This window comes from Rhinopithecus bieti, unplaced genomic scaffold, assembly GCF_001698545.2.
Source record: "Rhinopithecus bieti isolate Rb0 unplaced genomic scaffold, ASM169854v2 scaffold_15850, whole genome shotgun sequence".
Lineage (NCBI taxonomy): Eukaryota > Metazoa > Chordata > Mammalia > Primates > Cercopithecidae > Rhinopithecus > Rhinopithecus bieti.
The window spans coordinates 4,172,120-4,194,004 of NW_016809273.1; the positions used below are offsets into that span (position 1 = coordinate 4,172,120).

A 21,885-nucleotide genomic window follows, 5' to 3' on the forward strand; every position below is an offset into this window, starting at 1 on the left:
TGCTCTGAACAGCGATGTACAAATATTTGTTTGAGTCCCTCCTTTGAATTCCTTTGGGTATATTCCCAGAAGTAGAATTACTGGGTTATCTTGTAACTATATGTTTAACTATTTAAGGAACTGCCAGTCTGCTTTCCACAGTGGCTGCACCATTTTACATTCTCACCAAAAATATATGGGGGTTTCAATTGCTCCACACCCTTGATAACACTTGTTATTGTCTGACATTGTGGTTATAGCTATCCTGATGGCAATGAGGTGGTATCTCACTGTGGTTTTGAATTTTTCTTTTCCCTGATGACTAATGATGTTGGGCATCATTTCATGTTCTCGTTAGCCATTTGTGTATCTTCCTTGGGAAAATGTCTATTCAAATTCTTTGTACATTTTTAAATTGTTCTGCTTGTTTTTTTCTTATTGAGTTATAAGTGTTCTTATATATTCCAGACGCAGTTTCCTTATCAGATATATGATTTGCAAATATTGATCAGCAAGTACCTTTCAATAAAGGAATTCTAAAGTTTCAAAAAAAAGAGCAAAAGACATGAACAGGTATTTCTCAAAAGAAAATATACAAGTGGCCAAAAAACATGAAAAAAATCTCCACATGACTAATCATCAGAGAAATGCAAATCAAAACAACAATGAGATACCATCTCAAACCAGTTAGAATGGCTATTATTAAATAGCTTTTTTAAAAAAAGATGCTGGTGAGGCAGCAGAGAAAAGGGAACATTTATGCACTGTTGGTGGGAACATAAATCAGTTCAGCCACAGTAGAAAGCAGTTTGGAGGTTTCTCAAAGAACTTAAAACAGAACAACCATTTGACCTGCAATCCCATTACTGAGGATATATACAAAAGAACATACATTGCTCTATACAGAAAAGACATATCAACTTGTATGTTCAGCACAGCATTATTCATGATAGCAAAGACATGGAATCAACATAGGTGCCTATAAATGATATATTAAATAAAGAAAATGTATTTCATACATAGCATGGAATACTACACCACCCTAAAAAAGGATGAAATCATGTCTTTTGCAGCAGCGTGGTTGCAGTTGGAGACTATTATTCTAAGCAAATTAATGTAGGAACAAAAAACCACATACCACATACTCTCACTTATAAGTGGGAGCCAAACATTGGGCACTCATGGACATAAAGACGACAACAATAGACACTGGAGACTACTAGACAGGAGAGGTAGGGAAAGGGTGATTCAAGGGTTAAAAACAAACTATTGGGTGCTATGCTTAGTACCTTGTGATCAGATCAATCATACCCTAAACCTCAGCATCATGCAAATATATCCATGTAATAAATCTGCACATGTGTATCCTGAATCTAAAATAAAAGTTTAAATTATTAAAGAAAACAGCAAACAAAATGTCAGCTACTTTCCTATATGCTAGCAATGAGCAATTTACATTCAAAATTAAAACACACTACTATTAAATGAAGTCCACCCAGTGCTTTGGGAGGCCAAGGTAACAGGATTGCCTGAGTCCAGAATTTTGAGACCAGCCTGGAAACATAGGAAGACTTCATCTCTAGAAAAAAATTTAAAAAATTAGCCCGGCATGGTGGCACATGGCTGTAGTCCTAGCTAACTGAGGTGAGAGAATCACTTGAGCCCAAGATTTCCAGGTTGCAGTGAGCTATAATCATGCCGCTGTACTCCAGTCTGGGTGACCAAGTTGACTTGCCTCTGTAATAGTAATAGTAATAATAATAATAATAAAGTCCAAAATTGAAGGACTGAGGGAAAAAATTCAAACTGATTTATTTGAGAAAATGCAATATTTATTTGAGAAAATCTACAAAACACCAATGACCAAAATCAAAGAACTAAATAAATGGAGAGGCATTTTATGTTCATTGATAAAGGAAATCTCAATGCCAGATCTTTCCAACCTCATCTATAAATTCAATGCAGTCCTGACCAAATCACAGCAAGTTAATGTATGAATATAGACGAATTGATCCTGAAATTTTCATAGAAAGGCTAAAGTACCAGAAGAGGTGATATAATACTGAAGCAGAGTAAGAAAGTCAGCCCGACACTACCAAACTTCAAGAATCATTATTAACTTACAATAATTATTATAGTGTGATATTAGATAAACAATGGAAAATAAATCATGCATCATGGAATAGAGAGCCTAAAATAGATCCATACAAATAATAGTTAACTGATCTTTGACAAAGAAGAGGGATATTCAATGGCAAAAGATGTTATTTTAATAAATTTCTTTTAAATAAACAACTAAACATCACATGCCTCCGCTCAAAAAAAAATGTACTCCCTTCGAAAGAAACATTCAGACATGGGCCTTACTCCTTTCTCAAAAATTAACTCAAAATGAATCTAAGACCTAAATTTGAGATATGAGACTCAAAAACTTCTGAAATATAGTATAGGAGAAATTCTAGATGACCTTGGCTTGCTGATGAATTTTAGATGCAAAACTAGAAGCACCACACATGAAAGAAAAAAATGATACTTTTGACCTCTTTAAAATTATTATTATTATTTACTTTGTGAAAGATACTGTTAAGAGATAGAAAAGACAAGCCACAAATTTGGAGAAAATAATATTCTAATGGTGGATACTGACATAATTCATTTTTCAAAACCCACAGACTGTACAAAACAAAAAGTGAATCTTAACGTAAAATATCAGCTTTAGATAATAACAGTGTATCAATATTTGGTCTCTCATCAATTGTTACAAATATACTACATACAATCACACAAGATGTTAATTATATGGGAAACTCTGAGGAAGGGGGAGGAAGTATATAGGAACTCTGGACCTCAATTTTCAATATGCCTAAAAGTACTCTAAAAATAACATCTATTAATTAATTATTCCAGACAAAAATTTGAAGTTTTTTTATATACATCAGCATTTTCAATTATATGTGATAGTAGAATCCTATCTAAACTAGTGACTTGGTCATTCATTAGAGGATTCTATTTTAATTCACTGCAGAACATGTTTTTTCAGTTATTTTCTTATTTTAATTTTAATTTATTTTATTTTTGAGACAGGGTCACCCAGGCTGGAGTACAGTGGGGCAATCACACAGCTCACTGCAGCTTTGACCTCCTGGGCTCATGCAATCCGCCCACCTCAGCGTCCCAGGTAGCTGAGACCACAGGTGCATACCACCATGCCTGCCTAATTTTTTCATTGTTTGTAGAGATGGGCTCTTGCTATGTTGCACAGACTGCACAGACTGGTCTCAAACTCCTGGGCTCAAGCAATCCTTCCACCTTGACCTCCCAAAGTGCTGAGATTACAGCTGTGAGCCACTGTGGTGGGCTTTTTTTTTTTTTTTTTTTTGCTTACATGGGTTGTTTCTTTTTTTTATCCCCACAAATATTTAAGATCTCTGTATTTACATAATATAAAATGGCAGCTATAGTAGAGTATACCAGGGATTGAAGGCATCTTTAGAGTCTGAGTAATTTTTTTCAGAGCACTCTTAAGTAAAAAGTGTGTGTGTGTGTGTGTGTGTGTGTGTGTGTGTGTATACATATACATAAGTAAAATAAAGGCATACCTTTGAGATATTGGGGTATGCTTCCAGACCACTGCAATGAAGTGAATATTCCAATAAAGCGAGTAATAATTTTTTGGTTTCCCAGTGCATATAAAATTATGTTTGTGCTATACTGTAGTCTATTAAGTGTGTTATACCATTATGTCTAAAACTACAATGTACATACCTTAATTAAAAATACTTTATTGCTAAACAATGTTAACAATCATCTGAGCCTTCAATGAGTCATAATATTGTTTTTGGTGGAAGGTAATGCCTCAACGTTTTTGGAAACTGATCAGGGTGGTGGTTGCTGAAGGCTGAGTTAGCTGTGGCAAATTCTTTAAATAAGACAGCAGTAAAATTTGCTACATTAATTGGCACTTCCACACCCACAAAATATCATTAGCAGGTGATACTGTTTGATAGCATTTTACCCACAGTTGAACATCTTTAAAATGGGAGTCTATTCTCTCAAACCCCTGCTGCTGCTTTATCAACTAAGTTTATGTAATTCTAATTTTTCTTGTTATTTCAACAATGCTCACAGCATCTTCAGCAGGAGTAGATTCCACCTCAAGAAATCACTTTCTATTTTAATCCATAAGAAGCAACTCCTCATTCCTTCAAGTGTTATCATGAGATTGCAGCAATTCAGTTATATCTTCATGGTCCACTTCTCCTTTTAGTTTTCTTGCTGTTTTCACCACATATGTAATGCGTTTCTCCACTGAAGTCTTGGACCCCTGTAAGTCACACATTAGGGTTGAAATGTACTTCTTACAACCTCCTGTTAACATTACTATTTTGACCTCCTCCTATGAATCACAAATGTTCTTAATGGCCTCTAGAATGGTAAATCCTTTCCATAAAGTTTTCATTTTACTTTTCCTAGATCCATCAGACAATTTACTATCTATGGCAGCTGTAGCCTTGTGAAATGCATTTCTTGAATAATAAAACTTGAAAGTCAAGATCACTGCTTGATCCATGGACTGTAGAATGGATGGCATATTAGCAGACATGTAAACATTAATCTCCTTGTCCATCTCCATCAGAGTTCTTGGGTGACCAGGTGCATTGTCAATGAGCAGTAACATCTAAAAGGGCTTTTTTGCTTTTCTGAACAGTAAGTCTCAACAGTGGACTGAACATACTCAGCATACTGTGCTGTAAGCAGATATGATTTCATTCAAGCTTTGTCACTGCATTTATACAACACAGGCAGAGTAGATTCAGCATAATTTTTAAGGGCTGTACGACTTTCAGAATAGTAAATAAGCATTGGTTTTAACTTAAAGTTACCAGGTGCACTAGCCCCTAATAAGATTGAGTCACTCTGTCCTTTGAAGGGTTGAAGCCAGGAATTAAAGCCTCTCTAGCTTCCGAAGTCCTCATTGCATCTTCTTCCAACAGAAGGCTCTTGTGTCTATTGAAACTCCATTGTGTATTGTAACCACCTACATCAATTAATTTACCTAGATCTTTAGATAACTTGTTGCAGCTTTTCCATCAACACTTGTTGCTTCACCTTGCACTTTTATGTTATGGAGTTGACTTATTTCATTAAACCTCATGAACAAACTTCTGCTAGCATTACATTTTTCTTCTGCAACTTCCTCCCTCCTCTCAGCCTTCATAGAATTCAAGAGAGTTAGGGTCTTGCTCTGGAGTAGGCTTTGGCTTAAGGGAATGTGGTGGCTGGTTTGATCTATCTAGACCATTGAAAGTTTCTCCATATCAGCAGTAAAGATGTTTCACTTTCTTATTATTTATGCTTTCACTGGTGTAGCACTTTTCATTTCTTCAAGATTTTTCCTTTCCATTCACAACCTAACTGGTGCATGAGGCCCAGCTTTTGGCCTGTCTTAGCTTTTGACATGTCTTCTTCACTAAGTGTAATCATTATTAGTTCTTATATAAAGTGAAAAATGTTCAACTGTCTTTCACTTGAACACTTAGAAGCCATTATAGAATTACACATTGGCTTAATTTCAGTATATTTGTGTCTCAGGGAATAGGGAGGCCCAAGGAGAAAAAGAGAGAGGCCAACTAGTGGAGCAATCAGAACGCACACGACATTTATCAATTAAGTTTGTTGTTTTATGTGAGTGTGGTTAGTGGTGTTTCAAAACAATTAAAATAGTAACATCAAAGATCATAGATCATTACAACAGATATAATAATAAAGAAAAACTCTAAAATATTCTGAGAATTACCCTAATGTGACACAGAGATATGACGTGAGTTCATGTCGTTGGATAAATGGCCCCGAAAGACTTGCTTGATATAGGGTTGCCACAAACCTCCAATTTGTACAAAACACAGCATCTGCAGAGCACAATAAAGCAAAGTGCAAAAAAAAAACAAGGTACATCATATATTCATATACATGAATAAGATATATATGTGTATTTCATCTATTATGTAGATTCTCCCAAATCACTTAAATATTTGTGTACTAACACCAAGTGAACTTGGGCACTGAACAAGTTCTCAAATTTTGTAATCAGATTGGACATTCCTACTCTCATTTTCTGTTACACATAGATTTTGCATACTACCAACTTTTATGGCAATAACTACTGAAAACCAAGCTTTGCAAAGAAATGACGTCATTGAAGGGATGTAGCAATTTAATATTGACACTATATTCTTCATCAGGCTGATAGTTTGCACACTCACAATTGTGCAAAATTGTATAATATCTGTGTCTACCTAAAAATTGTATAATATCCCACAGCACCCATGTACATTTTCTGTGACACCCCAGTGTGTTTCAGTACACTATTTGGGAACAGCAGGAGTAGAATTGTCATATATTAAATAGTATGAAATATTATGGAAATTACACGTACCAAAAATTACATATTGTGCTATTGTTCAGTTCAAAGGATAGAAGTGAAATAAATTTCTGTGTGTGCTCACTACACAGCATAGTAATGGGAAATTACTGGTGCGTTGAAGCCCTCTATATGGCTCTTTCTGAATATATTATCCTTTCTCTTTCTCACAGAAGAAACTTGTCAAGTATGCTGCTGGGACAAATACCACAAACACAGGCAGTGATGGTTTAAATTAGACACGTAGAAGCAGAGGACTAGGCCGGGCACGGTGGCTCACACCTATAATCCTAGCACTTTGGGAGGCAGAGGCAGATGTATCACTTGAGGTCAGGAGTTTGAGATCAGCCTGACTAACATGGAGAAAGCACATCTCTAATATAAATGCAAAATTAGCTGGGCATGGTGGTGCATTCCTGTAATCCCAACTACTCTGGAGGGTGAGGCAGGAGAATTGCTTGAACCTGGGAGGCAGAGGTTGCAGTGAGCCAAGATCATGCCATTGCACCCCAGCCTGGGCAACAAGAGTGAAACCTCATCTCAAAAAAAAAAAAAAAAAAAAAAAAAAGGAAGAAGAAGAAGGAAAGGACTATTAGGATGCATAAGAGTCTCCAGACTTTCACAATCCCAAGGAAATGTAACTGAATGCATAGGTTTTGCTGGCAGAAAGGATTTTTCCTCTATATGTGGAACCCTCTTTGGGCAGGTACATGTGTGACAATACGATCAACTTGTTGCTAAATATTTGGATCTGTTCCCATAGTTAGTCAACACATATGGTCATTCCTTAAGCAATACATATCTGGGTAGTCCAGGAGCCTGTACAATCATTTGGTCTTTTAACAATGAATCCAGCGTTTATATAAATGTAGGAACAGCATCTTCTGTGGCCAGCACATTGCTGTCAGTTCAGCCCATTTTGCTGAGTGGTCAATACAGCAGGCTGTCAGTCAGTATGATGGTGGCATCAGTACCTCACTGGATTTTTCTATCTTAAATTCAGACAATTCCATGCCTTATTTCCAAGGCCATTAAAACAGGAGATGCATTATACAGCACCTGCAGAAGCTTTAAATCCCACATGTAAGAATGATTATTTATTTTTACCATTTTAGTGTGTGGTAATGCTTTAACTGCAGGCCATTGTCAGGCTTTAAGAATTTAGGTAGCTTGCAGTAATGTGCTTGAACCCACCAATGTGGGAAACACTTCCAGGGATCAGAGTGAATGAGGTCAAACCAACCAGTAGGCATGCTGGTACTGGGGAAAAATAAACTAAAATATTTGCACTGATTAGGAGTCTGAATAATTACTAGCAATCACACTCCGGTCGTAGAAGTCAAAACCTGAATGTATTGGCCATCGGTGACTATGCTGTATTAGAAGCCAAGTTACAGTTCATAGGGAGATACTCTCAAGACAAATGAAGGTTTGTGTTCACTTACCTCTCCAGTGAACTCACTTCCAAGCTTTTCCTGATTACTCAGTTACACATGTAAAACAGAATTTCATATTTTTAGGTGACCTGTAAAAGGGCAGTTTCTCAAGACAATGAGGATGATATATTTCTGACAAAGAAGCATTTAAATGAATACTTTCTCTTTAAAATCATGTTCAAATGAATGAATGAGTGACCTATATATGTACAGTTGGAATGGAAATATTTTATATCACAGACATATCAAGAATGTGAGAAATATAACAAACTTGCTAAAAGCCCAAGAATACTAGTAATCATATTTCTTTTCCTTTATTTTAATAAAAAAAAGAAAGAGCAATGCCTTCAGTGAAGGTGCTTTATCTCAGTAATGCAATATTGCACTTGTTTAAGTGTTGCTACTAATTAGTACATATCCTAATCTACCTGCCTAAATACTAGTGGAGTACTAGTAGAAAATGGTTACTGTATTTACCTGCCTAAATACTAGTGGAATACTAGTGGAATACTGTATCTGCCTGCCTAAATACTAGTGGAATACTAGTGGAAAATGGTTACTGTATTAGTCAGGGTTCTCTTAAAGGGACAGAACTAATAAGATATATACATAGTATATATATATAGATATACTATACTATATATTATATATATAGTAGTCCAGGAGCCTGTACACCCATCTGGTCTTTTAACAATGAATCCAACATTTATATAAATATAGGAACAGCATCACATATATATCATATATATACACATAGGAGTTTATGAAGTATTAATTTATATGATTACAAAGTCTCACAATAGGCTGTCTGCAAACTGAGGAACAAGGACAGCCATTCTGAGTCCCAAAACTGAAAAACTTGGAGTTCAATGTTCGAGGGCAGGAAGCATCCTGCATGGGAGAAAGATGTAATCTGGGAAGCTAGGCCTGTCTCTCTCCTTTTTCAGGTTTTTCTGCCTGCTTTACATTCCTGAAAGCTGATTAGATTGTGCATATCAGATTAAGGGCGGATCTGCCTTCTCCAGGCCACTGACCCAAATGTTAATCTCTTTTGGCAACACCCACACAGACACACCCAGGATTAACACTTTGTATCCCTCAACTCAATCAACTTGACACTCAGTATTAACCATCACATTTATATGTGAAAATATTTTTTTCACTTTTTTTAAGCATAGGGCTATTTTGATTTTTTTAGCTAGAATATTTCTGAAGTAGTTGTATAAGGTACACACAATTATTTACTATATTATATATACATAAATTGATTTTTTATTATTGACTCATGTATTTTTGAATATATATATCATAATATTAAATTTAGTTCTCTTGTTGCACATTGCATCTTCAGATAGGTTCATCCTACATAATCACAGTTTGTACCTGTTGACCTACCCCTTCCCATTTTCTCCTCCTCACACTGATAACTACTTCTCTACTCTCTCTGTTTCTATGTATTTGTCATTTTTTAGATTCCACATATAAATAAAATCATGCAGTGTTTTTCTTTCTGTGTTTGGTTTATTTCACTTTGCATAATGTCCTCCATGTTCATCTATATTGTCACAAATGGAAGTATCCTCTTATCTTTTAAGTCTGAATAATATTCCTTTGCACCACAATTTTTTTATTGTATGTATCTAGAATGTATGTGACTATATATATGCACATATATATACACATATGTGTGTGTATTATATGTAATATATATGTTATATAATGTAATATATAAGTTTCAGGATCCTCAAACTTCCCTGGGAGGGTGGAAGAAATAATCATTCTCTAGTGCTTGATGCTCACCAGTTATAAACTCCATGTATACACAAGGCATGTGAGTTCATATTAAAATCCATTTAGGTGTTGTAATTGGAGAATGGTGATTTATTTATTTATTTATTTTTTTTTTTGCCTAAATAATTGCAAGTGTACTTTGGAGCATACGACATGATTACATACACTGTTCTTAAAATCATCACTGGAAAACTTATTTTCAATCAATTGTGAATCATTTCTGTTTTAATGTTTTATTCCTCCAAATTCAAATTTTTGATCTTATATTTCCAGTGTTCAAAAAGGCAAGGGGATAGGATAGGAAGGAAAATAAAAGATTGATCAATGATATTCTTTCAAACGAACAGTTCATTTGAATTGCAACACTGTGCCAACTGTGCCCTTAAAATCACATTTCTTTACTCAAGAGTATGTTTCAATTGTGAAAATAGATCATTTGATTTTCCCTTTTGAGGTCAGCTTGTTACAGATGGAACAGCCCGTTGCTGTGTTTATGCTGAAATGGGTTTTTGAGCTGTGCAGGCGCATAGGTGGTAATACACTGCATGATTACATTTAATTTGTATTTCAATTCTAACTCTCCTGAGCCCTGACTCTACTTTCTCATTTTCTTCTTTTGTAACAGTGGTGCATAGGGCGATGACTATAGATTTTCATCGGTAACTCCCAAAACCCTACTCAGGTTGGTATGCTAAAGCAACCTTTTTTTCTACAATGTTTTTCTTTTGGTTTTGTTTCACACATTTTGGTGATCTTTTTTTTTTTTTCCTTGCTCATCTTACTTTGTTCCAGAAACAAGGAATTATCTAAAATTTGGGCTGCCATTACACAAGCTTAACAACTAAAATGATTTAATTCATACAAATTAGATTATATCAAATCTTATTAACTTCCATATCTTCCAATTAATTACTGTGAAATTCCATGTGCTAAGAATATTGTTTTGTTTTCTCAAAATGGGTGAAAAATACTTCTGCATTTGTCACAGTTGTAGAAGAGAAAAAAGCGGAAATCTGAGCTTCATAAAGGCTATCATCATCAACAAATGTACAATTTGGAAGATTTATTAGAGTTACTCTTACATGTCCACCTACCAAGGCTTTCTATCTTCCTGCATTTTAAGCAGCATGTGCATGTTTGAAACTATTTATTCTAAATGTTCAATTTAATTCTCACAAAAAGATTCTTCTTCAAATGAAACAATTACATTTTCCCTAAAAATGCAAACATCCTTACTTATAATTAGGCAATACAACTATGAAGATTGAGGGATTAAAGAAATGTGTATGAATTATTTAAAGAAAATAAGAGCAATTTGAAAAAAATCAGGTGTTGTAATGCATAGAATGTCTAAAAGTGCCAAAATTTACTAAGCACCTTCTAAGGCATAGTGTTCTGTGTTTATGTCATATCAATAGATATTTGCTGAGTTATTGCTTTGTTCCTGAAAATATGCTAGCTGCTCTAATACATATGGCTTCTCCTTGCCCTTTTCCTTCTACAGGTTAATATCTCTTGAACCAGTTTTCTTCTCTCTGTTCCTCTTACTACTATCTTGTTCAGATCTCCATCCACAATCTCTCACTTTTATAACTTTAGGCCTTCAGGATGATCCACCTATAATCCATACCTCATTGTGTTTATCTTCAGTGCAGACCTGCTCATGTCATTCTCCTGTATGAATTGCCCAGTGTCACTCTGTTGTCTTCAGTTTAGCATCCACATTTCTCATGATGATGTGGTATGCATGTCTGGAGTCTGTTGCTCTTTGTCCTTTGCAGCTCCTTTTGCCTACATAGTGCACCTATGCATATTTGTTTCAGAAAAAATTACCTCTCCCGTTTCATAATGTTCTGTTAGGACTGTCAGCAACAGTGTTGCTCTAGAGAATGAGGACATGAACCAAACAAGATCAATCAATCTTTTCCAAGAATTGAATACATAGTAGAGTGCCAAAAAGGACTAAAGTTGGTCAGAACCGAGTCAATGCAATGCCATGACTGTGCCCTAATGAAGATGTCATGAATCTCTGCTACTGAGATCTCTGGTAACTGCTTTGTTTCTACATTTCTTATGATCTGACTACACAGCTTCTATTTCAATTATGTGGTTTAGCCAGTGTATTATTCCTTTCCGACGCTGCTAAGAAAGACATACCCAAGACTGGGTAATTTATAAAGAAAGGAAGTTTAATTGACTCACAGTTCCATGTGGCTGGGGAGGCCTCACAATGATGGCGGAGGTTGAAGGGGAAGCAAAAAAAGTCTTACATGGTGGCAGGCAAGAGGACATGTGAAGAGGAACTCCCCTTTATAAAACCATCAGATCACATGAGAGTTATTCACAATCACAAGAACAGCATGGGAAAGACCCGCCCCATGACTCAATTACCTCACACTGGCTCCCTCCCACAACACGAGAATTATGGGAGCTACAATTCAAGATGACATATGGATGGAGACACTGCCAAACCATATCAATCCGCCTCTGGACCTTCGCAAATCTCATTATCTCACATTTAAAAACCAATTATGTCTTCCTAACAGTCCCCCAAAGTCTTGACTCATTTCAACATTAACTCAAGAGTCCACAGTCCAAAGTCTCATCTGAGACAAGGCAAGTCCCTTCCGCCTGTAAGCCTGTAAAATCAGAAGGAAGTTAGTCACTTCCTAGATACAATTAGTGTACAGACATTGGGTAAATATACCCATTCCGAATGGGAGAAACTGGTCAAAACAAAGGGGTACAGGCCCCATGAAAGTCTGAAATCCAGCAGGGCAGTCAAATCTTAGAGCTCCAAAATGATCTCATTTGACCCCATGTCTCACATCCAAGTCTTGCTGACGCAAGAGGTGGGTTACCATAGTTTTGGGCAGCTCCACCCACCTGGCTTTGCAGGATACAGCCTCCCTTCTGGCTTCTTTCACAGGCTGGTATTGAGTGTCTGCAGCTTTTCCAGGTTCATAGTGCAAGCTGTCAGTGGATCAGCCATTCTTGGATCTGGAGGATGGTGGCCTTCTCTCACAGTTCCACTAGGAGGTGCCCCAGTAGGGATTCTGTGTGGGGACTGCAACTTGACATTTCCCTTCCTCACTGCCCTAGCAGAGGTTTGCCATGAGGAGTGCCCCCTTGCAGCAAACTTCTACCTGGACATCCAGGCATTTCCATATCTCCTCTGAAATCCAGGTGAAGGTTCCCAGACTTCAATTCTTGACTTCTGTGCACCTGCAGGCTCAACACCCTGAAGAAGCTGCCAAGGATTGGGGCTTGCACCCTCTGGAGCCATGGCCTGAGCTGTACCTTGGCACCTTTAAACCACTGCTAGAGCAGCTATGATGCAGAGCACCAAGTCACTAGACTGCACATAGAAAGGGGGGCCTAGGCCCAGCCCACAGTCAAACCACATCAGTCAGTTTAAATTATTTTATTTCTAAAAAGTTATCCATAGTTGATTTTGTTTCCAACAACATTTATTAATAGATCCCTTTATTGTTCTTCAACTTTATCTCTTACCGTTTTTCACGTTGTACCTGAGACTTACTGAATTCTCCCTCCTTCACTAATTTATCATCCTTTCATTTGGCTCTAGACATTTGTTCCTCATGTCCCCTTATCATGGAACCATATTGCTTTCATCTGTATTTCTCTAATTAATACACATCCTCTAGAACTCAACTTCATGTTTTCCAGGAAGACTTCCTTCATGCCTCAGACATTCCTACTCTGTGTTCCTATAACCTGCTAATTACATTTTACAGTTTTTGCCTATCTACTGTGAAAAAGGAACTTCAACTGTAGAATCTGTGTCTATCATCGTTATATTTTATTTATAGTGCCTAGATCACTGCCTCATTTATAAAAACAAATTAGCTAATATTTGTTGAATAACGAATGAATAAATGTAAGAAAAACTCATTTAACTCTATACATTATATAATCATGCTCCAAATTGAATATAATCAAGGTGCAGGAAGTCCGTCCTCTGGTTACTAAACAAAATGAGAGGTATTAATGTTAGGCTAGATAACTGGAAAGGCTGTAGGAATTACATGGTGCTTGATTTCACTGATGGCAGGCAGCATTCAAGGAGTTGTAAAAAAAAAATAACGAGAGTATTTTGGCCCCAGCATAGCAAACTTTGTATTCAAAATGGTTCTTGTGAAATCTAGAGTTTTTTTTTTTCTTGCTAACTTTTCATCGCTATGCAGATGTCTTGACAAATAAGTTTTACTTCATCTGTCATTTCTGATTTCACTGGGATAATCAGGCCTCATCCAGTCTTGGCATGAATGAGTGTGGTGATTGATTTGTAATGCCTGCCTGGGAAAAGCAGTGAGGAAGTGTGAATAAGAATGGTAGGAATTTTTCATTCTACGATGGGATCATGCATTAACTTCTAGTAGCTTTTGAATTAAATTGTTTCAGAAATTTCCCAGGAAGATGTAGAAAAGGCCAGCTTGACTGATAAATCTATAGAAAGCTAATATAAAATTATAGAAACATAAAATTTTTAGCATGCCTCAAACATATCTATTCACTTTACAGATGTGGAAGTCAAGGGCTGGAGAGGGTAAAAGAGCTTGTCCAAGATTACCGCTAATCAATCAACACTAAAATTTACATTTTTTTCTGATTTTCTAGACAAGAGCTTTCAGCTTACATAATCCAATTCAAATTTTCCTTTTAAATCAAACACTGAATTAATAAATTACTGATTATTTATGATGACTTGCCTAATTTACTTAATTCTTCTCTTTTTAAATTTGTAAAGTATGGTTGATAATTGGATAACATAGTAACTATATACCTGACACATAGTGAGGAACTAATAAGTGTTATCTCATATTTCCATTGTGACATCTTAGTTCAAGCATAACGTTTAAGCCACTCAACTTTCAAATTACTTGAAAGAATTTTGTGTCAGTTTTGAAGCTTTGGTAAAACCAGCTATGTTTACAGGAGTAGGGCCACATGTTATAAAGGGCCACCCCTTTCATTGTGACTTCTCTAACAAAGCCTTTTCCATTAATAAAATAATCAGTGGTAAGTGGGGCTAGCAAATATAGAATCTGTGTTATAGGCCAGGCACTGAGCTAATTGTTTTGTTAACATTACCTTATTCAATCACCATTGTAATTCCATGAGGAAATGTCCCCATTTCACAAATAAGGAAGATGAGATTTGCACCAGTTAACTTACCTGAAACTATGAAGGTAACAACCATGTTTAAAATGCAAAGTCTCCCTTTCTCCAAAGCCAATGCTTTTAATCATCATAACAGACTCTATGAAGTCACTTGCCTTCCTTCTTTTTTTCTTGTGATTTTCACGCAGAGAGTAACAACCTCCACCGTCACTACTTGAATCAGTCTTGAACGAATGTCAGGTCCTTGGGAAACTCTCCAACCCTATCTCTTGTCCTGGCCGGGTGTGCTCCAGGTGAACCATTTGGCTAAGTCAATTTGAACTATTTGGGAGACCTTGGTACCTATGATTCCTTCTTCTTGGAAGATCCTTTCTGTTTTGTCAGCTCCTACTTCCGTGTTGTGGAAAACCGATCTAACCTAGTCCTGAATCAGGTGTTGCTCCTCAGCACCGCAAACTCTTTGGCCTCAGGTGTTACTCACTCCACTGCATCAGGGTGAGGCCTTTTGTATTTACCTTCAATACATTACATATGATGTGGTATTAAAACTGTTGGTTAACTTCTCTCTTTCTTCACAGATGATGAGATGATGAGTCCAGGAACTCAATGTTACTCATACTTCTAGTACTCTTGTCAAACACAGCAAATATAACCAAATAGACGATTCAGAAACATCAGATGATTGAATAATTAATGATATAATTATTGAATAATTCTATATGCAAGATATTTAATTTAATTTTTCCATGAATTGCCTCATTCAATTTACCCAATCTGTCTAGAAACTAAATAATAAATTCCTATTCTATAAAGTAGGAAAATAAGGCATAGACATGATATAGGATTTAACCTTGTTCACACAAATAGCTAATGTCAGTGGACCTTTCAAATTTGTCTCTTTAAAGTAGAATTCATACGCCTAAGCACTGCACTTTAGTAGATCTTTTTGTGAATGGGAATAATGCATATATTAAGACATGTGATTTTAGAACATGGTCTTAGCTTCCACAACTGCTCTCCTATTGGAAAAAAATGGCTTAAATAGACCATTTCCTCATTGTTCTCACAATGTGCCCCAGTAGATTGTAAACTGGCACCTTTGTCTTTTTGTCTCCATCCCAAGCTTTACCTGTCCATTTGGGGTAGATGGAGGAGCATTTTTTCTTGATTTTCAAGCTCATGAGGATGCATTCACCTCTGAACTCACCAGTGCATTCTGTCCCTTCCATTCACTCCCTTTCTTACGGTTTTAGTAAAATTTTGTTGCTATTAAGAGTATAGTCCTTGGAGTCGATCAGAGCTTGGTTTGTAAGTGACTCAATGCCATATTAACATTTCCTCTAATGTGATGTTCATTTTATGTTTGATACATATCTCTCTGGTGAACCACTTGACCAGAGAGAGTCTTGAGAGCCAGTGACAGGTGTGGGAAGGGGCAGATAGGACCTAAGACTGTGGGTACCAGGAGAGGCAAATGAAGGCCTGGTTGCCAGTGAAGAGAGTAAGGGGGATAAGGAAAGATAAACCTTCAATTTAATGGAGGTACTAAGAATTAAAAATAAACCTGAAATGGGAATTCTAGAGTTTGCAAAAGACATTGGGGTGACTGAAGTGTACCCCTAAGGCAGACATTCGGAGGGAGCCGAGTATTAGTCCAGAGACCTGACCTAATTCATGCAGGGAACAATCATCTGAAGTACAATAAGAGGTTAATATCATACATTCTGTTTGAAGTGCCTTTAGAAATCTTTAGCCTTGTGGCTATTTCTGCCCTTTTCTGTGTCTGATAAACAGATTCTTCTTGTGTTGTTGTTTTGTTTTGTTTTGCTTTTTCTTAGGTTTGTAATTACTTTGTATTCTTATAGATGAATAGAGGATAATTGACTCCTCCTTAAAAGCAGGTCTCCTTTGCCCCCAGATATTTTATATTGAGTGAAGAAGAGCCAAATGGAACAGTTGGGAAGGGAATATTCACTTATTTTTTCTGCATTGTTCTAAGGTGCCCAAACTTCATGCCACCTGGATCATTTAGCAGTCCTGATTAAAGAGCACAGGGCCTGGCAGTCTGTAGAAGTTTGCTCCCTGGTGCTGCCTGGACTGCCTTGGGCTGCTAGCAGCCTTATGGTCTCCAGACAATCTGTCATTTCTGCTGTGTCCCAATAACCTTTGGCAACAGCAAAAGCAAACAGGTACCAAAAGGCTGAGGGACTCTAAGATAGAGAAACAGTCCTTTATTTTAAAAAATTGTGTCATCCGTACCATAAGAAGTTATTGAGAAGTTTCATTTAAAATCAAGATCACCTACGGGCTTGTAATTTTTCTGCACCAAAGGACGTGGTTGCTGTTTTTGTTATGCGTTTTACTCTGTCTTCACCAGGTTCTGAGTGTAGAAAGGAACATTTAAACATTTGAGGAGATAACTATATAAGTACATGTGAGTGCATGTTTCTCTTTCTCTCTCTCTCCTGCTATAAGTATTGAGAGAGAGAGAGAGACAAATACACACACACACACACACACACACACACATACATACATACTTACATATATGTGTAGTTGTTTCCTCAAGTATAAGAAAGATAAAGAGTCAAATATCCAGATATATGAAGAAGGCACTGCATAAGAAATCCTAGCTGTTTAGTTTCCACTGAGATCTGTCCAGCGTTATAGACTCAGGGGCTCCAAATGCCGGCAAGGTTCAGAAAGATTGTATCAATGAATGAAGCCAGACCCGGGTGCTGGGTGTTGGGGCCCAACAAGGGTGTTGGGAAAGAACCATAAAGAACAGAGACATTCATGCCCAATCTAGAAGGGGAAGTAGCCAATATTTTATTGCAGAATGTAGGTCTAATGTTGCCAGCTTTTCTTTTGATTCCAAGGAAGCCCACAAACCAGAGTGTATACAATTTCTCCTGAGTTAGAAATAGTGATTCTATTTTGTTTTTAACAAAAACACACCAGAAGGCTGAAGCTTGCCAATGGTTCTTAATAGAGCCTATGCCTTTATGGTCAAATTGTTCAAGTGACTCTAACTCTCTTCCATTTCTTTTCTACAGTAAGTATCTCTAAAATTTTAAAACAGCAATTATTTTTAATATGCCCTCAGTTATTACTTTAGTATAGAGATAGATTAAAACAAGCATAACATTAAAAGATATGAGTGTTTATACATTTTCCCTCAATTCATGGGTCAATACATTCAGAAAATATATTTTGGAGTGATAATAACTCTCTGTGATGGAAGAATATTTTTTATTCATTGTCTCTTTAAAGTGTGTGTAATAGAGTGTTTACGTATTCATCAACTGCGAATCTGGGTTTTCTCTCTTATAATGCCAAAACCTATTTACTGAGATTTAACTATCTTCTTCATCTCTTATAAACAGAATTTTCCCCTTTTTGGGGGTTCAGCTAAAGCTCCTTGTTAGAAAAAATTGGTATGCCAACTCTCTGACATTCCCCTTACAAAGTTCATTTCATTTTTATGCAATCTCTGTTTTAGGTATTGGAATTTATAGTTTTCAGCCTATCTTGGGGAGTGGGAGAATACTGATACTATTTGTTTAAACTTAAAAAAATATATAGTTGTTTAATTTTCCAAGCCCAGCATCAGCTTTATCTATTTCTCATTCAATTGGCCCTTTCTAATATTTGGGTTGCAGTTTTTCTTTATATATCCATTACAAGTTTACAGCAAATTCCAAATTTTTACTTGCAATTTTCCACATTTTTTCCATTTCCCCCCAGGCATTAGTCAATCAATAGGAAATGAATAAAACTCACATGTGAATACATACCCAAAGAGAAGATATACTGTTTTGGTTCCCAAAAATGAAATTTCACTTGGTTGACTCACTAGGCTCATTGTTGGGTTTTCCAACTTCTCCTACCCTTTAGAGAAATAGGTTTTACCTTCCCTCTTCTAAAAACCACCTAGGATGTACAAATATTTTTGTTCCTACAAAGCATTTCTTATGTATTTTAAAATCAACTCTAGCTTTTTTCTTTTCTTTTTTCCTTTTTTTTTTTTTTTTCTGGCTCTCTTTTGAAACAGTTATGCTGTTACAGTTATTGGCAGAGTTGAAAGAACATGAATTTTTAATTCATGTTTAAAAAGCAGCAGAGCATCCTGGTCACTAGCATTTGATTAACTATAAGGGCTTCTAATAAAACTTAGCATTAAATCCAATCTTTCAGCTGTGGTCTAAAACACCCTCCAGCGTATAGCCCCTGCATATATATCCAGCATCTCCTGCAATTCTCTATCTCAGCCGCAACACTTCAGCTATGTGTATTTTATTTCCCTTCTAGAATTTTAACAAATGTATCTCAACCACAGGTCCTTTGCTCTTACTTTTCTCTCCAGCTCATGTATATTATCAGTTGTTGGCTTTCATATCTCAGAACTTGTGTTGATTTCCCACCGAAATCATCCTTGACCATCATAGGTGCTATTTTTACATAGGTTTATATTATTCATTGTACTTATCTTAATGATTTAATTACATTTCTATCATTTGTCTAAACCACCGGAATGTAAAGTCTATGACATCAGGAACCTGTATTGTCTTGTTCACTTTGATATTTCCAGTGCTTAAGACAGTGTCTGACACTTAGAGAAAAATATTCCCTTTGTCTCTCTCTCTCATATAAGATACATGAAAACTGATAAAATAATTATACCTGAGTTTCTTTTTCAAAACATTCCTAACAAACCTAAATAATTCTAATTTCATGAAGCTGTAAGAGTTAGTGAGGTCATGCATGTGAAGTACTTACCAGAGTGTCTGGCAGTGCATTAGGTAAGTAAGTAATAGCTGCTGGAGTTATTTTCAACATGCTGCCAAAGATACGAATGAAAGACCTCCAGAAAATTTCTGGTCAATGTCTTTAAAACTTACATAAAACTTATAGGAACATGTAGCAAATTCTAAGGAAGAAAACAGAGTTTCTCATTCTTAGACTTTGGAGACAGTATTCAGCATTTTCTTTTCATCTTTTTTTTTTTTTAGTCTTTTTAGAATTTTATTTTAGATTCAGCGATGTACATGTGCTTGTTTGTTACATGGGCATTACATGCGTAACTGTGGGAGTTGGACTTCTAGTGTATCCATCACTCAAATACTAGATATTGTACCCAGTGGGTAATTTTTCAACTCTTACCCCTTTCCTTCCTTCCCCCTCTGGAGTCCCCATAGTCTATTTTTGTATTGGGCATGTCTCTAATGCAACATATAATCTAAGTAACTGGTATTTGTTACCTTATACCACTAGTTCTCAAATATTTTATTTTCATGGCCCTTTTGCAGTATAATAAACTATTGAGGACCCCAAAGACTTTTGTATATTTTTTGTACCTATCAGTATTTGCTGTTTTAAAAATTGAAAGATAATTTTGGGAGGCTGAGGTGGGTGATCACCTGAGGTCAGGAATTCAAGATCAGCTTGGCCAACATGGTGAAACCCCATCTCTACTAAAAATACAAAGTAGTCAGGTGTGGTGGCACGCACATATAATCCCAGCTACTTGGGAGACTGAGGCAGGAGACTCGCTTGAACTCAGGCAGCAGAGGTTGCAGTAAGCTAAGATATCACAACACTGCACTCCATCCAACCTAGGCAACAGAGTGAGACTCTGTCACTCACACACACACACACACACACACACACACACACTTAAAAGGTAAACATGCATTTTATTTAAACATAAACTGATTAAATACAAAAATAAATAATATTTTAATGAAAATTATTTTACAAAAAAAAGTAAGAAGAACGATATTGATTTATATTTTGCAAATTTCCTTAATGTCCAGCTTAATAGAAGGAAGCTAGATTCTTATATCTAATTCTTGTTCATTCTGCTGCAATACATTGTTTTGGTTTGAGTATATGAATAAAAGCTGGTCTCAAATAAATATGTAGTTGAAAGTAGAGAAATAGTTAAATATTATTTTAAGATAATCATGAATATTATCTGATATTACGTAAAAATTTGACAAATGATTGTTTCTTAAAGGATAGTGTTGATATAGAAGCTGAAATTCTATTTATAAAATTTTCTTACTGTGTTACAATAAAATCCAGTTGTCCATCTGAGGCATGAATGGATATCTTACCAAAACACATTTAAAAAAATTATTCACTAGTCATTTAGAAAATGCTGTTTCAGTCACTGAGTTATATAAATCTTTACTTGAAAGCTCAAATCCTATTACTGGCAAAAAATACTATTCATTGTTTTTTCAAAGTGATCAGATGACTTCATTCATTTTGAGAAAATGTCTGGCCAATACCCAAATTTGATAGTGCCAATGGTTTTTTAAGTAAAGATGGTATTCCGTGAAACAAGGCTCCAGATAAGAATTCATACAATTATTTAAGAACTTCTCCTTAAAATAACACAATTATTCAGCTTTCAGCAAAAGTGTTTTATCAATACTTTCCATTTCACCATACAGAACACCAAGGAGTTGTAGACTTAATGGTTGAGATTCAATAAAATCAATAGTTTTACTTCTTTATCGCATATACTGTTAAGTACAACTGACTTTTTTTTGTTTTTGTTTTTGTTTTCCTGTGATGGCTGGGTGGTAAACAACATAACGGTTGCTGTAATTTTGGGTTTGAGTGTCTTGGTTTATTGTAACTTTCAAGATGTTTTACCCACAATGCTATTGTCCCATCCATGCAAATGTCAATTGAGTGAAACAAAACAAAAGGTCTTAGTATCATTAGAAAAAAATAGACTTGGAACTGGATGGGGGGTGGAGCAAGATGGCCGAATAGGAACAGCTCCAGTCTCCAACTCCCAGCGCGAGCGACACAGAAGACCGGTGATTTCTGCATTTTCAACTGAGGTACTGGGGTCATCTCACTAGGGAGTGCCGGACAATCAATGCTGATCAGCTGCTGCAGCCTGACCAGCGAGAGCTGAAGCAGGGCGAGGCAACGCCTCACCTGGGAAGCACAAGGGGGAAGGGAATCCCTTTTCCTAGCCAGGGGAACTGAGACACACAACACCTGGAAAATCAGGTAACTCCCACCCCAATACTGCACTTTAAGCAAACAGGCACACCAGGATATATCCCACACCTGGCCGGGAGGGTCCCA

At 36.4% G+C, this 21,885-nt stretch overlaps 1 long non-coding RNA gene across 1 annotated transcript in view; it reads left to right on the forward strand.

The window, feature by feature from the left end:
- LOC108540040 (uncharacterized) overlaps positions 1-21,885 on the forward strand; it is a 94,953-nt gene that overhangs the window by 61,211 nt on the left and 11,857 nt on the right. Inside the window, exon 2 of the long non-coding RNA XR_001888568.1 lies at positions 14,961-15,205. This is a non-coding gene — a long non-coding RNA (uncharacterized LOC108540040). The remainder of the gene's footprint in view (positions 1-14,960; positions 15,206-21,885) is intronic.